General features: G+C 39.0%; 1 protein-coding gene across 4 annotated transcripts in view; it reads left to right on the top strand.

The window, feature by feature from the left end:
- Positions 1-17,827, top strand: part of BCL11B (BAF chromatin remodeling complex subunit BCL11B) — a 174,135-nt gene that overhangs the window by 22,327 nt on the left and 133,981 nt on the right. The gene's annotated exons all lie outside the window — the stretch shown is intronic.

Raw genomic sequence — 17,827 nt, 5'->3', positions numbered from 1 at the left:
ATCAGCATAGACTTCACTGAGGCTAGATGGACCTTTGTCTGATTCAGTACAAGGCACCTTCCCAAGTTCCTATGATCCCTTGATTTGACAGTGGATTTTGAGCAAAGCCTCTGGAAGCCAGGGCATAAGTTGAACGGCTGCCATATTAATGTTAGAACATTGGTCAGTAGTGGTCAGTTTTCATTTCATGGGATAGTAAAACATATTTGATTGTACCATATTATGGATGTGGCAGTGTAAGGGTATAATTTTAATATCACAGGGTATGAAATTGTTATTTAAATTTACCCATAGTTTCCTATCTTAATGCATAAATACCTATAATCCACTTCAGGGATCATGTAAGAGACTGGAAATCTGCAGAACAAGTTCCTACATCATAGCAGTTGGCAGGAACATTTTTGCTAAGAGTCTCATGAACCTGATCAGGAGGACTTTAAAGTGAGTTATGTAGAGGAGGGGAGATAGTATTCTTGAGGACAGGAGTTGATCAGGAGATAATAGCCCAAATGTTATGCCCGACTGGATCACCTATTGGAACTGGGTCAATAGTACAATTACCCAAACACCTTAAATAAGCAGATAGGGGAAATGATCCATGGTCTTAGATGTCTGTACACGAATACACAGAGCATGGAAAATAAGATGAACTTGAACTCTTAACACAGCAAAGCAAGTATAATAGGCATCACTGAAACCTAGTGGGATGATTCTCATTATTGGAATGCAGTAATAATGTATTTCAGAGAAATAGACCAAACAGGAAAGGAGGAGGGGTAACATTATATACCAAGGATATTTATTTTATTTTTATTTATTTCCAGGATTTATATCCCACCTTTCTCCCCTAATGGGATTTAAGGTGGGTTTACACCTGAAAATCCTGGAAGACAGTCTGAGAGCAACTAGGTAAAAATTAAAAGGGTGAAACAACAGGGATGTCATTGTGGGGGAATCTGTTACAGATCCCTATACCAAACTGGGAGTTTGGATAATGCCTCCATGGAACAGATGACCAAACATTCCAAAAGGAGAGATTTAGTAATAATGGAAGATTTCAATAATCCTGATATTTGTTGGAAGCCAAACTCTATCAAGAATATAAGGTCCAACAAATTCCTCACTTGCCTAGCAGACAATTTCATTGTCCAGAAGGTAGAAGAGGCAACAAGGAGATCAGCTAATTTAGATCTGATCCTAACTAACAGTGATGACATGGCAAATGGGGTGAAGTGGGTGAGATCCTTAGGTGGAAGTAAGTATGTTCTTCTGGAGTTTGTTATACATTGGGAAGGGAAAGCCAAGAGTAGTAAACACTCATTCTAGACTTTGAAGCTGATTTCAGTAAACATAGGGAAATACTGGATGTGATCCCATGGCCAGTATGGCCAGACTCTGGAATGTAACAGAGTCTTCTTCTTTAGAGGTTTTAAAACAGAGGATGGATGCCGATCTGTTGGAAGTACTTTGATTGTGTATCCCTGCATGGCTTGGATGGCCCCTGTGGTTTCTTCCAACGTTATGATTTCTCTAAAAACATATTACAGTGGGCCCTTGGGATATGCTGGGGTTTGGTTCCAGGACCCCCACATGGATACCAAAATCCATGGATCCTCAAGTCTCGTTAAATACAATGGCACAGTAAGATTGGGTCCCTTACACAAAATGGCAAAATCAAGGTTTGCTTTTTGGAATTTATATATTTTAAAATTATTTTCAAACTATGGATGCTTGACTCTGTAGATAAAGAATCTGTGGATGTGGAGGGCTGATTTTATATTTTCCATATGATGACTTCTGTTACAGACTATGTTCCTCCCTTTAAGAATAGGGAATGCATGCTGAATGTGTGGCACAATCTTCAAAGACAGATGTTGATTGAGTAACAGTGCTGGTGGAGTGAGGCAGGGACTGCTGTACTTTGCATAGCTGTTTGTCACTTTCCTGTGACTGTAAGAAGGTGAATAAAATTATGCACTTTTAGGAAATATCAGCAAATGACATAATATACACTGGTAAATTGGCATAATTTATATAAAAAACACAATCTGATGGAATAACATTTTAAATTAGGGGTAGAACTTTTACACCTGGTCTTGACCCTGCTGGGTTCATTGTTTATGGATACCATGGTCCCAAAAAGTTCCCAGTTCCCATACAGCCTCTCCATCTGTATGAGTCCTTTTACACTCTAGTGTGATTAAAAAACAGAATAAGGCTATGCAAATAGAGACAGGAATGGTTGTTCATGGTTGGGATTGCCAAGGGCAGGCTGAGTGCTCCCGTATCAGATAATGATGTCCCTGGAATACAGTGCTTTGCTTAGTGAGTCAAGGGTTTTGGAGAAAAGTGTAAGAGTTTACTTGAAGGTCAACAACTCTGCTTGTGCACATCCATGGACTTCTGCATATACTGTCCATCTGTCATGTTGAGAAGCACTTTGCAGGCCATTAAATTGGGGTAGGTACTACTCAGTTTGCAATGATACATCTGCTCTCCCCAATTCCATTTTATGTTTTTCTTTTCTCAGCTCCATTTCTGTGCAGGTTCCTTGGGCTGAGTTATTTAAAATGTTCTCTGTGCCCTTTTACTTTTAATATGGCAGATTTGAAAGGCTTACTCCCAACCCTGCCCCATCCTTCACAACTGTTCACATATAGGAAAAAGGAATAACAATGCTAATAAGCATATGCACACAAGCAAAGCAAAGCAAGAGGGAGCTTCGGCCTTAATCTTTCCCCCCTGCTAAACCAAAAATCAAATGGAAATGAGCTGGAGATTTTGAATCTGCAAATAAAATAAAACAAAATAGGTAATGCACTGGATTTCTCCTTCTCTCTCTCTCTCTCTTTAACATAGGGTAGGAATTACCTATGACAGTGATAAGGTTTTCTCAAATTAGTGATTGAACTCATAGATAAAAAGGTTTGAAGTGTCTTCCTATTTTAGATTAGGGTTTTGCTCACCTTCCACTCCCTCTGTCCCTTTTGTCTTATTCTTTTCTTTCTTTCTTTTTTTAATGTAGAGGATAGTTTTCAATAGTAGGATAAAAGCTTCATATTACAGCCATGGAGGGTAGCCATGGAAAAAAACCCCCACAGAAGTCATTCACTGAAAAGGCTTTAGTAGGATATGCCAAGCCCCTTATTTATTTTTCAATAGAAGGGCTTTCTGCATTAGCCAAGAAAATCAGAATCAGTATTTAACACTAAAGGTATTTCCCAGTGAGAGGCTGTAGAGCATTGTTGTTAGATTTGTTTAAAAAAGAGACTAAATACGATTTCATAAAAGGGAAACTTAATCTCTAAGGCAGCTTTCCCCCATCCTCCCATCTCCTCCTCCTCTTTTTTTGGGGGTAATAATGCAACAGTCTATAATATTTTCACTTTCTATGCGACGAAAGATATTCTTAGCTTTTTTCTGTGTTGCGACAGGAAGAATGAAAATTTCTTTATTCCACCAAGAAATATGTAAAATAATCCTTTAGAAGAACGGGGGAGATATGTTTGTTCAAAGCATTTAAAATGTTATTTTAATCAAAGGCACAAAACAGTCGACATGCTATGTCAGCTAAAAGGAGACTATTACATTTGAACCGCAAACTGCGCTCATCTTTTTATTTTATTCCCCCCTCACCAACCTCTTTTCCCTCCCTTCTCTAGTACTTTGAAACAAATTTAGAAAAAAAATGAATGAAAAAGAGAAGAGAAATAAAGATTAAAAGAATAAAGGGGAAAAAAACTTCAGTGGCTCAAATGTGTAAAAGTAATTTAATATGGCGGAAGCATTAATTATTTTAGCTTAATTGAATTCGGAGGACTGCAGCCGTTGCATTTTTGTTAGACAAGCTCTGTTTATTATTTCTTTGTATGTAGATTAACAGTAAAGGAAATGTAGATAAATTTTACTCATTTTTTGTAAAATAAATGTGCCAATTCATCTGTAGAGCAAGCTGTTCAAAGACAATTAGGTCTTTACATTTGAAGAGAGGGAAAAACAGAAAATCACTCACTACCTGAAGTACACAGTTGCCCTCAATGAAGCTTGCCGCTACTTTTTTCAAACCCTTGTTGCGTTCCTCAACCTCCTCTCAGGCAGACTGCTTGATGTAGTTGCCCCCAAAATTGGGGGTCTCTTTCACTGTGTGTAGCCATGTTCAGTCAAGCAATGAGTTTAACTTAGACATTTTTGCTTGACATCTTTTTCTTGGATTGCACAGGCTGAGGCTGAGTGAAGGCAAAGCAAGTTGGAAGCAGAAACAGAGTCAACTGTGTAGTTACACTAGCCCATTTCTAAGAAAGTATCATTCACTGAGCACCTTCTGGTCCAGAAGCAGTGTGCATGTTTGGGTATTCGTATTTCTTCTCTGACCCAGGAAGCCTCCTTCTAACCATCCATCAAGAAGCCAAGCCCTTCCTCCAGTCCATCTGCCTTGGTCCAGGCCTCGGAGGTGGAAAAGATCTGCTGGACCTGATCCTATTCCCCACCACCACTCCCTTCTCCTTTTGTGTCGTGTCTTTTAGATTGTAAGCCTGAGGGCAGGGAACCGTCTGACTAAAAAATTGATGTACAGCGCTGTGTAAACTTACAGCGCTTTATAAATAAAGGTTAATAATAATAATAATAATAACAACATAGCTTTCCCCCCTTATAACTGCATTAGTCCCAGAGACAGACACTTCATGTGTGTGTTTATATGTTCTGGTTGCTTTTTACTTAGCATCTCTGTGATGGCAAAAACCCTGAACAGGCTTTGATACAGATAATTCCTAAGTAAGCTAAATTCATATCATGCCCAGATTTTTTCAAGCCTCTCAGAGTCTGTATCACAAAATACTTTTGTGCGCCACATTCCCCGCAATTTCTTAATAGCTAAGGAGATGGTCTCAGTCTAATAAAATATAAAGGATTGTGGAGATAGGAGTCCATTAATGTTGGCTTCTTAGATCATATTAATTTCCAAAGTTTGGTCAATGCATGTGTAGAATTATAATCTTAATGCATGTTTTGAAATTTTTCTGGTTCTCCTTCATATTTATTGATTTTTTAAATATGATTTTGTAGCAATTAAATCTTAAAACACCCATTTCCGTCTTTAACTCTTTGATAGATACTTTAACATCTATGGCTTTGTGGCAAGTCTTCTTTTCAGTTATAGGAATCCAACAGAAAAAGATTATAGCTAGAATTTGGTGTGTTGTGGGCTTCCATGCCACTATTTGTATTTCATATATTTTCTAAATCATATAGCATACATGAACTGCATGAAGGATCTGACTAAAGTGGGAACCAACATGATATGTAGGATAACATATCCTATAGCCAAGACTACGTCACTGATGGCTTCTTAGCCCTGGCTCCTGGCCCTCACTGTTAAATCTATAATAACCATATGATATGTGACCTACTGTGACATCCATAATGCTTGGCTTCAAAAATATTTTTTCTTTTTCACTTGGTTTCTTATTTATACAGAAAAGAAATAGGTTTGACCGTGTGCTATTGGTGCAGTTGTAAAGATTATAAGTGTCAAGCTGGAAGTGCTGGTATTGTTTGGATTTAATTTTAATTAGGCTGTTTTCAAAATTGAAACAGTATTTTATTTTATTTTTAAATCAGATTTAAAACAGCAACATTTTAATCTGTTTCAATTTCAGTTAGGTCTTGCAGGAGACTTAAGAGGCAGAGTAGTCCATCATTTTAGATTCCTTCCACATAGAATTATCTTATACTGTCAGACTTACAAGGCCACCTTACTTGGTACTGTCAGATGAGCACTGATAGGCAGGTTTTGAGGCATCGTATTTTTCTAGCCCTACCTTGAGATCCCAAGAATTGAACCTGAGGCCTGATGTATGCAAAAAGATTGTAAGTAGAGCCCTACTGGATCAGTTTAAAAGTACTGTCACCTTTATAACCCAGAATAGACAGCCAGATGCATCTGGGAAAATTAGAAGCAGGACAGGGAGGCATTAGTCCTTCCCAGTTTTGTTTCTCAGCAACAGCTCAGCACATTGCCTCTACACACGGAGGTTCCGTGTGACTCCTGTGGCTTATATCCTTTGCTATATCTATCCCAACTCCCCTATTTTTTCTGATCTCATTTGAGGAGATCATATAAGCAGTGTCAATCACTATGTCTTGTGACAGTAAATTTGGTAAATTACTTACTTTTACTTATATTGTAATTGAACACGATAAAATGTACAAGAAAACTGTGTGCAGTCTTCTGGCCAGATATGCAGTAGACCTAGATCTGCTTAGCTTCAGCAAGATATCTACATCAAGCACCTTCATACCATGCCATGGAATTATAAGTGCCCCCCATCTCAGTGTATTGCTTGTTAATTCCTTCCAGTGCCCCTGGGTTCTTATGTTAAAAAGGGGGGAGAAAAAAAAATCTATACCTACTTTGTATAAACATTTGCCATGTTCCTTCCACCCCCATATTTCTAAATTAAAAAGCCTAAAGACATCTTTCTTTCCTTGTACATCACCCTCATGTTCTCTCTTTACTATACTGTACTTTCTTGCCTAGAGTTTTTACTTTATTTTAGTTCCAAGAAGATAGGCCATCCTGACAGCAGGCACGCATAATCCATAAAGTCCTATTTCTAGTGTGAAGGGAAACCAGGGACAAAAGTGTTCATGGGATCAGAGAGTTGAATTTTCAACACCTGGTAATATTGAAGTTGGCAGGGTTTCCTAAACTTGTGGCTTTCCAAGTCAAACTGGTAGGATGGAGAAATCTTTTAGTTATACAATGCTTCTTATTAGTGGTGCCATGCTTTAGTGTGGCACATGGATAGGGTGTGGAAAATCTATATGGCTCTAAGCTATGCCACTTGTTGTTTGCATGCCTCTTGCTTGCTTTCTACCACAGTGAGCTCCAGCCCTTATTCCCCTTTTCCTGCTATATACTAATAGCAAATTCTAAACACTGCTTAGACAACATGTTATTGTCCAAACTTAAGAAGTGACTCTCAAATGTGCAGAATTTGAAAAAAGACCACTTTTAAATACATTAAGCATACCCAGTGGCTGTGGAACATTTACTGAATATTTGAGGGAAGAAAAGAAACATGGGGTCGGGGTGAGGGGAAGAGGCGGGAGAATTAAACTACAAACTTTCCATGCTTCATAATTTGTTTCAGGCTGAAATTTTTCATAAACGTCGCAGTAAAGTCAAGACTTGCCTTGTGACAGTGTCTTTATTTTGAAAATTTGAGCATTTTTAAATCCAGGATTATAAATCAGGCGTATATAGTACCCCTTGGTTTGGGGATGTGCATAAGCGTAGTACGTCTGTTTTGCAATAACTTTCTTTTAAACTTGGACATCTTGCTGCAGCTTTCACTGTCATTTATAAAACCAAATTGTCATCAGATCAGCAGATTGTTATTAGTTTCCCCCTCCCTCCAAAAAAACCTATCACAGGTACACACGCACAACTTTTTCCTGATTTGCACTGAGAATGATAAATGCAGTAGCATTTTTTAACTCTTCATCTAATCTAATCCTCCAGACATATACAATATGAAGGAATTTTGGGCTATGTGGCCATGTTCTAGAAGACTTTATTCCTGGCGTTTCACCAGCATCTGTGGCTGGATGCTAGCCACAGATGCTGGTGAAACGTCAGGAATAAACTCTTCCAGAACATCGCCACATAGCCTGAAAACCCACAAATAACTATGGAAGCCCTCGACTTCACAATATGAAGGCAGTTGTCTTTCCCCCCTTCTGCTTACCCACTGCATATTGTTTTAAAAGATACAGGTTCTATATAGTTATCATGGCTAAGATCTGCCCTTCATGATCTTGTCTAGTTCCTTTTCAGTTTGCTCATTACCATCTTTGACTACATCTTCCTGTTTGACTGCTCCTATTTATGAGTTTGTTAATCTGCAACTGTTTTTTTCCTTCCTTCCTTAAACTTCTTTAGGGCACATCTGTATTACAGAATTACAGACTTTGACAGTTATTTTGGTTTTTGTTGGGAATTCTACATTCCTTGAAGGGGCCCACAGAATTTGTCTGCTCCATGACTAAGCTACAGCCCTCAGGAATTTTGGAGGGAATTTCATGATTCCCAAACTGATGTATATCTGAACTGTTTATAGTGGTATTTTAAAAAAGTTATTTTGGTGGGCTACAATTCTTAGAACGATTCAGCAAGAATGTCATTAGCTATGATGGCTGAGGGATTCTTGGAGATGTAGACCAAAATAATTTTTCCAAAGTCTGTTCAGGCCATTTTATATCTTTTTCCATGTGGCTTCTCATGACTTATGCAGCAGTTCCCCTATCCACTGCCTCTTCCGCAGGGGACTCTTTCTCAAAACTCACTTCCTCAGAGCTGTTTCTTGATCACATTTGCCCCCTTTAAAAGTCCAGTTTAAATGTTGTGCCCTGTGGTCTCTGTGAGTTTTCCTACTCTAAACACTAGACAAGAGAGTTTTCTGTATAATGACATGGTGGAAATTTCCTGATCTGTGTAATTAATTGTATCATCACTTAATAATAGTAGTAATAGCAGTGAGGTGAATGATTGGAAATGGTCTACATGTGGTGTAATATGTTAGCTTGTATGGTGGCCTGAAAGCTGCTCACTCAAATATTACGTCAGTCATGGATTCTTTGAATGGACTCTGGCAAGCTTGTGTTCCCTCAGTCTCAGCTCCACATATACGTGACATGATTATAATAAAACTGGCCTACTTTACCAGACTCTTGTAAGAATCACAGAGATGTATATGGATTATTTTCTAAAGCTCAGACTAGGTACCAAATTTAGTTCTTCAACCAGCTCTTATTCTGTGCAGTCTGCAGTTTCTAAGCTATCATACTCGGAAACCCAAACCACTTTTTTGCTAATTCCACTCTGTTACCAGTGCTCTTTTCCTGTAATGTATAGTCAGAGTAAACGGAAGTTTACGTATAGTTGAAACAGAGTAAAATGAAGGTACTGGTTTCTGGGAAACCTTAGGTTAGAAATGGCATGTTGGAGTGCTTCCTCACATGTGAATAAATAAATAAAGCTTATCAAAGATATGTCATTTCAAGGAATTTATAATACTGGAGAACATTTTAAAAAATTGAGATTTTCTTCACCTGTAGTTTGAAATGGTACAGCTCAGAAAAAAGCTGCACCCTGTGAATGCCTGGTTATGTGTTTCGGTGTGTAGAATGAGAGACCTGAGGGAAAAGATTGCCTCATACATATGTGTTTGGTATGCTTCCTGGCGGTGATACTTTTACTAGCTAGCAGTTCCAGTGCTAGAATGGCAGAGTAACATTTACAGACTTTTAAATGCTGATCAAACCAGTATTGAAAATTCATTAGACAGCTGTGTTAATTGCCGAAAAGGCTGCATAAGCAAGTACATGAAGCTAACTTTTAATTCATTCCACAAAAGCCATGCTCTGGACCACATGGACTAGAACTCGAGATACGTTGCAAAGACGAAAGGAAGATGTGGTGGGGGAGAGCAGGTGTCAAGTGGAGGATTAAATGGCAACCCTTGCTCCATGAATGAACATTCATTTTGGCCTTTTAAATGGTAGAACTGCCAGTGAGAGAAATAGAATAACTCCCATGTGCTGGGAACTAGAGATAAACACTGCCACAGGTTGCTGTGAAAAGAAGTGATTTGATATATTTAGAATTGCTATTTTTCCACAAAATTAAGATTAGTTAAAATCCATGTGTGTTGTGTGAGTGATTGTTAACTTAACGGCATGGATTAGCATTTTCTCCCATCATGACAGCTAATTATTATTGCTGTCTACCCTGAGACATTCACGCACATTGTGTACCATTATGGACCCAAGCACCCTATATTAACATTTAGCAGTCAGACAAGACAACATGGCAGCTTAAATGGGAAGAGAGGCCGGGAGACAGGGAAAGGCGTGTGTTGGAAAGAGCCTCTGTCCTGAGTGCCTACTATGCCAAGATTTGGTGCTGGCAGCTGAAAAAGCAGCACATTTAGTTATGATGGAAGTTGATCTGTGTGTGTGTGTGAGAGAGAGAGAGAGAGAGAGAGAGAGAGAGAGAGAGAGAGGTCATTCTGTAAGTGACAGGCCTGGACCATAGAGAAGGGAAATGGGATTCATTCCACAGTGTGAGAGTTGAGCAAACAGTCAGAGTCAAAGAACAGAACAAAGCAAACCTGGCCACGGGGCCAAGACATTTGTTTGTTTGAGGCAGAGGGCAAAATGGTGCCCCGCCTTTCCATCCTTGTATAGAAGCTAATTTGGAGCCATTGAACTTCCCTTCAACATTGGCAGTGTGATTGCCACCTCCACTTCATCTGAAGGTAACAGGCCAGTTTAGGAGACAGATGCCAAAGCTATGTGGCACACACAACTTTGTCCTTCAAGAGAGCTGGAAGGCCAAAAGGGGTTGCCACTGCTGACTCCCAGCATCTGCTGCCTGAGGTAGTTGCCTATTAGTAAGGCTGCCTATTAATAAGGTAGTTGCCTATTAGTAAGACTGGCTCTGGCTGTTCAAGCAAAATCCCAGACCAAACAGGGAGCCTTTAATGGTTTTTTTTTGGGGGGGGGGACTAGGAGAGCCTGGGGGCTAATCTACCATTTCCCAGCCTAGAACTTTTCAATCTCGGAAATGCTCACCACATATGGCAGTTGCAGAAACAGCTGATGATGACAACAACGACAATGATGATGACGATGGCAATTCTATTTATTTATATCCCACCTTCCTCCCAGTACAGGGACTCAAGACGGCTAGACGATTCAAGACCTAGTGGGTTTTGACAGTAAGGAAATATTGTGCTGTATCTGAGGGTATGGTCTCCCCTTTTTATCTTGATGGCAACCCTATGAGATAAAGTCAGGCTTAGAGATAACTACTGATCCAAGGTCAACCAGTAAACTCTCTAACTGAAGAACTACATTTTGCATGATTTGCAGCTGCTCCATTTATTTTTATTTAAAAGTCCATAGTGCATATGCACATGTTATAGTGGTTTGAACATTGGACTGTGTCTGGAAAACTGGGTTTGATTCCCTGCTCTGCCACGAAAACCCCACTGGATTACCTTGAGCATGTCACACTCTCTTAGCTTCAGATGAAGGCAAAGGCAAACCACTCCCCTCTGCACAAATTTTGCCAAGAAGAACCCATGATAGCTTCACCTTGGTGTGGCCATAAGTCAGAAATGACTTGAAGATACACACCAACAGCACATATGTTGGCTCCTGACTTGGATGGGGACCACTGTACTCAGAGAGGGGATTTTAATTTGTCCCATGTCACCAGCTACATCCTTCTCAAATCCTCCCCATCATATACATTATATGTATTTATTTTCTTAATCCTCAAGGTTGGAGATCTCTCTCTCTCTCTCTCTCTCTCTCTCTCTCTCTCTCAAAGTTTACCATTGAGAGAGAGTACAAAAGGATATCTTTGGACTGAACTTTAAAAGGCCAGTTCTAAGATAACTACCTCACTTTCAATTGATTGTCTGTTCCATTAGAATGGAGAGCTGTCTGCTAGTTGTGTGTGGGAGAAGTGAAATTGTCTAATTAGTTGCTTCTGTTCCGCATCCCCCTGGCAAATTATGTGTACTATACAAAAGTATAAGAAAACAAATTCCATGCTCCACAAAAGAGCAACTTTATTAGCCATACAAAATGCACAATAAAGATCATGCAAGCTTTCAAAGTTCCACTGGCTTCTTCATCAGGCAAAAGATGTTAAACAATCATGCAGGAGAAGAAAAGTGACAACTTTAGTGTCACAGGCTGACATTTTGCATCAGATGTTGTTTCAGTTCTAGTTCCATTGGTTTGGAGGGAGCTCAATGCAGGCAGTGGGTGCTTTCCTCTTGGCAGTGTGGGGACTGAGACAAAAGACAGTAAAATTTAAACTCCACGAGTAGAAGAGTATGGTGGCCACAAGCAAATGATAATACTGTAGCACACTGTCCCATGTGTGTCTCTTTCATCCTCCAGTAGTTTTTTTTTTTTAAATGCTAGTAGATCTCATCACTCCTGTCCACCTCCCCATCTCAAATTACCCTGGGCACAGTTCAAGAAGGTTATCTTTTGTGTGAATGTCACTGAAATCAGGGAACCTGTTGAAAGAAGGCAGCAACCTCTGACTTTGTTTCAGACTACATTTCAGGAAAACCTGTGTCTCAGACCAACTCAGATATGTGTATTCACTTAAAGCATTCTGGACAGCACGAAGAAGCATTACTCTTTGCTGTCTTATCTTGCAGAGGTGAAAAAGATGTCACACCAAAGTGCTATGGCTTAGCAGAATGCTTTCCTTATAAAACGTATAAGGCATTCTGTATAATGTTGGAACAAGGGGGTTTGAAAAATGTATATTTCCATTTTATTTATTTATTTATTTATTTCCACTGCAATTAGCAAAGTACCTTCGTTATAAATGATTAAGCTAGCCTGTGGAATAAGAACAGATGCAAAATACGACAGAAATGGTTTATTTATGTATTTATTTATCCAGTGCATTTGTGCCCTGCCTCATGGCACCATTGTCATATAATTCAAAAGATGACAATTCAGTTTAAGTGACATTACTCAAGTATAAGTATTTGTCAGTTGTAACACTTTGAAATGCAGATGGTTCTAACATCAAAACTCTCACCCGTGCTAATGATAGTGTTAGCCTGACTTGGAGTGCAACCAGACATACATAATTTGAGTAGTGAGCCTGCTGTGGAAGCATGCTCACAATGTTTTGTACAGAAATGTACATTTAAAAAAAAAAAATTAAGCTCAGGGAAAACCTGTCTTTCCTGTTTGCAGCTGAAGACGGCAGTGTGCATTGCTTTTGCTGGCTTCCTGTGAAGTTGCAGGGCCACTTTTTTCAAGCATTTCAACTTTTGAAAATGTGATGTGTTTCAAATAAAGAGAAAACATTGAGCTGAATGCAATTAATTTATTGAACTTAAAAAAAAAAGGGGGGGGAGAGAGGGCAGTTGCAGCATGTGAGGAAGAGGCAAAATGTTATTTATCTATGTATTTGTCATGGGTCTTCTCAATGTGGTAGGAGTCTATTTTCTAGGGAAATACAGTTATGACACTTTTGGCATTTATGACCTCTTCTTTGCTAGAAATACATATTGATTTTTCTTAAGTGTGGCACGATCTCCCATCACTGTCCCCCATGTATATCTCCTAGATTATTCTTTAATTGTGTATACATTTTGTATTGAGTAAATATTAGTTAGATAGGCTATTCCACATTTTCAGTTTTGCATCTGATGTTCTTGTTTCAATCAGAAATAGGTTTGTGAAAAAGACTTGCTATCATTGAAAAATGAATGAAATGCAAACCTGTGCTGCTTAAACACAAGAAAGATGGTGAAAAAGGAGCATACAAGTATGGGATTATAATTTTGTTATTGTACTAGAACTATGCATATGATTCGTGAAAGCTTTCTCCACAATAATCTTTGTTAGAACCAAAGGATTTATGTAACTAATTTACATCCTATTCACTCATATTATCAGTTGCAGAAGTGCACTGACTTATGCAAACACAATAGCTGGGTGAAATATTAGCCTAGTTGAAGGAATGATTGCTTTGTGCTTTCCCTCTGTATGTGTATGTGTGTGTTTCAGTTTGAAGGGGGAGAGAACTGACTGTAAAACTTTGTTATCTTTCAAAAAAGTAGGAAACATGGATGAGAAGCAGTGTAGTGCTGGAGAAACACGGCTGTTTTTATGCAGTTGGCCACCACTTTTTCTGTTGGCAGAGAAGTTATTTGGTTAGATTTCCGTGCTAACCAGCACTGGAGAAATCGTATGTCTTAATTTAATTGGATATGAGTTACAATCTTTTTGGAAAATGCGAAAAAATGACCTTTGTTTTCTCCATGCTCCCATCACAGTTCCTAGACTTTAAACATTTCTCCGTAATGGACTGAAGAGAAGTAATCCTGTCATGTTTTTTTTCATGTAGACAGTATTGTGACCTGGTCACAAGTACACCTGTGGGCCCTGAAACCTTGTTGATGGATTGCCAGCTCTCTGGCTGAGCGGCAGTGATAGATTTGCTTATGTCAAATCAAAGTAGCATTTACTAGCATTTGTTTTAATTTGGTCATATTAGTAACTAGATTAATTTTGCATTTACTTTCTCTGTAATAAGACTTCACAGTTATTTAGACTTCAAAGTGCCAAGAAAAACTCAAACTCAAACTTTTATTCTAATATAACATATATATGTATATGTCTCCACAATCACCCCACCAGTATATTTTGGAAGATACAATATCACAACAGAAGGTACCCTTTAAATTTGGGGGCATTGTGGTATGGGGGAATGTCTCCTGTAACATAGCTAAAGTGTTTGTTATGGATCATTTTGGAAAATATATTGGGAATTGTAGGCCTGTATGTATAGTCAACTGAGCACCTGAGCAAATTAAAAAAAGAAAAATGAGATGCCTCTGTATATCTTTTCCAAAATAATATAGGCAAAATTGTGTTGTTGCAGTCATAGCCTGCTTGTAGGCGTCTGACATCTGCATGGACAAAATACTGGAATAGATAGGACTTTAGTCAGATCCAACTGGGCTCTTACGCTCAAACAAATAATGTATAGCAAGAAATAGTTTGCCTACCCCCCCCCCCCCCCCCAATCTCTGTTCTTCACATTTGTCCTTGGAAACCTGGACTTGCTGCGGTAGTGCAATGAGGCAACTTTATGTATTTATGTAACCCCAGTGCAGGGCTATGTTGATAGAACTGGATAATACTTGGATAATTGTGAGGGTAGATTGAGAGGGTGATTATCAGATGACTTCATCTGAGGAGATAAAATCTGTCTAATATTTTGGTAGCGCACTGTTGTGGGTGCAACTGAAGTCAGTAATGAGCAACTGTGTAAGCTGTCTCCACAATAAGTCTACTAAAACCAGGAGATGCAGTCCTTGAAGACTTCAAATAGCTGCGATTCATCCAAGCAAGTGAATCATGCTGAATCTAGAACCAAGAATATAATGCAGAATGATGAAAGCTGATTAAAAGTAGAAAAACATATTGATTCCTGTATCTGACCTCTTTTGTTTGCACTAATTGTAACAGGAGCAGCACATGCCATTCACACTTTATATGCTTAACATTCAAAACTAGTAGTTGTTTGTCATAACTGGAAGAAGCACAGATGATCACTTATGCCATCCATCGCTGGACAAAACATATTGGACAGAATAAGAGTTTTTCCACAGTGACCTCAAATGACTGGGGTGGATTAAGCATTATATAAAATATTCTATTATGTTGTATAGAGCTCCAACAAAATGGAGTTTCCTACTGTAGTGCAATAATGCGAGAGTGGTTTGATAACTAGTTCATTTTCTTGGTACTTTTAAAAGTCTCCATAGGTTAAGTGATAAAGACTTTGCAGATTTCTTCTGGCTCTGTTGTGTTGTGTACATGCTTTGAGGATGCATTTGCCCTGTGCTCAGAAAAATGTGGAGCAGTTCTGAAAATGTTGTGATGAAGTCCTGTAGTTTAGAGATAGGGGACACCATTTTTATTTATAAGCAATAGTTCAGCTGGGTTTTGCACAAGATGAGGGGTCTTTTTTATTGACAAATTCAAGAAAGTAGTCCTTTGGGAATTTCTTACAATTTGTGTTGTGTGGAACTTTGGACTTCTGCCTCAAGGTCCTGCCTTGATAGCAATCACTGTGCATAAGGTATCAGATTCAGATATTTGGCATCTCTAGTTTAAAATATAGCAGGACAGGGAAGAGCCTCTGTAAGTTGCTGCCAGTCGATGTTGGCTAGTGGTAAAGGGCAATGATCTGAGACTGTATAGGGCATTTTTGTATGTTCATATTGGATGAAAGTGACAGAACAAGTCATAGTGCCAGCTAGGGAAAAACGTTAAAACACTTGCCCTGCCCTTCAGGAAAACTAAACCACTGCACACTCTTAGGGCTTGGTCTTTTATGCAGATCGAGCGTTTAAAAAATCCAAGTATATATATAATTGTGCAAATGTGTGTGATCTTTATTTGTGTTGCATTTCTTTGAGCTCTGTGTATGGTGGGTAATGTGTCTCAAAGTCCTTGAAAAATATTTCTTTCCGTATAAAGAATAGAATATCAAGAGAAGCAGTTTACCCTAGCCATCTCTTTGTGCACAGGAAGCTGGGTTGGGGGGGGGAGTGTTGCGGGGGACTTTTAAAAACAAATTATTTTCCACTTGCACCCTGGTGTGATACACTCCTGTGGAATATATAAACTGGTCTCTGTTTTCATACTTTTTCAGATCATCTTTATAAACTGCATTGACTCAGATCTTAAGAGTTGTTAATGCAACAGGAAGAGCTATTGCTTTCCGTTGTTGTGTGCCTTCAAGTAGCTTCTGTCTAATGGTGATCCTAAGCAAACCTATCATGAGGTTTCTTGGCACGATTTGTTCAGAGGGGGTTTCCCTTTGCCTTCCTCTGAGGCTGAGAGAGTGTGACTTGCCCAACACCGCCCAGTGGATTTCCATGGTTGAGTGGGGACAAATATTCTATGTATGCATATGCACGTGTGTGTATTGGGAGGGAGAGACTGTTAGATTCACGTGCACATTCCTGCTGTCATAATGACACACACTGACATATTTTTTTATTGCAAAGATAGTACTATAACTAGTAAACAGCAATAATCATCCAATTTGTTGGCTATTTTTGCCTCTGTTCCTATAAAGGAGTTGCCAAAAATAACAATGAAAGGGACAGTGGTTATTAAAGATGAAGACACAGGGAAAATGAAAACCCTGGCCTTTGTTAGAATGTAAGCATAGAGACAGAGAGAAAGGAAAAAAAACCCCACCAACTACTTTACAGTTAGTGGATTATTGATTGTAGGAGACATGCCATGTGAATTTGCTTGGGAATTTGAGGTCGCATGGGAAAGTGGTTGAAAAGGACAGTACATCACCACCCCCACCACCCCCTCACTTCCATCAGAAAAGCCAAGTCTGTGAGTACAAATTATTTGACAGCTGGAGACTGTTGGGTGATCAATAAAAGTCACTCTGACTTGGCTTTACCATATGTAAATAAATAAAAGGGACAGAAAACGTCCTCCCTCCCATCCCCACAGGAGGAAAGGTCTGCTATACCACTGGAGCAAGCCAGGCATTGCCTTTTCAGTGACTACTGTATTTTGTCTGTATTTGAACCTGAACTGCATTAACTCCTATTGACCAAATAAGCTATGACACAGTGTTTTTGTCTCTCTTCCTTTAAAGAGTGGAGCATTTTTTTTATCACTGCTCTGTCTGTATGTCTGTGTATGTGAATGGGTTGATGGGGAGAAAACTCACACACAGATCTAACATATAAAGTACTCATAGACTTTTGTACATGAAAATCTCAGATTTCTCTGCCATGCCATATAATTGAGAAAGGCATTGATTCTAGCCTTGGATTATTTTGCTGCTGTCTCTGGGGAGAGGTAGGGAGATGGTGATTGAGAGAGCATATATGTATGCATATAACCAAGAGGAGGAAAGGAGAGTATCTCCCATCCCAAATAGCAAGTATATGTGAAATTCACTTTTCTGTTTTTTAGTTGAGCCAGTCTGCAAATAATGAGAATTACTGGGTTGATGCCGGTTGAAAGATTGTGCCTTAACATCAGCCAAAACATCATTTTGGGTAGAGCTAAAGGTGTGACAGGGACAACCTCTTTATGTAATCACATCTTTTCGAATGCACTGGACAAGTAAAACTGAGAAAGGAAGAGAGTGGTGGAAACCATAAGAAGAATATCTATCTATCTATCTATCTATCTATCTATCTATCTATCTATCTATCTA

The sequence above is a fragment of the Sceloporus undulatus genome, chromosome 1 (assembly GCF_019175285.1).
Source record: "Sceloporus undulatus isolate JIND9_A2432 ecotype Alabama chromosome 1, SceUnd_v1.1, whole genome shotgun sequence".
Classification (NCBI taxonomy): domain Eukaryota; kingdom Metazoa; phylum Chordata; class Lepidosauria; order Squamata; family Phrynosomatidae; genus Sceloporus; species Sceloporus undulatus.
This window is presented reverse-complemented; position numbering and strand designations above follow the sequence as displayed.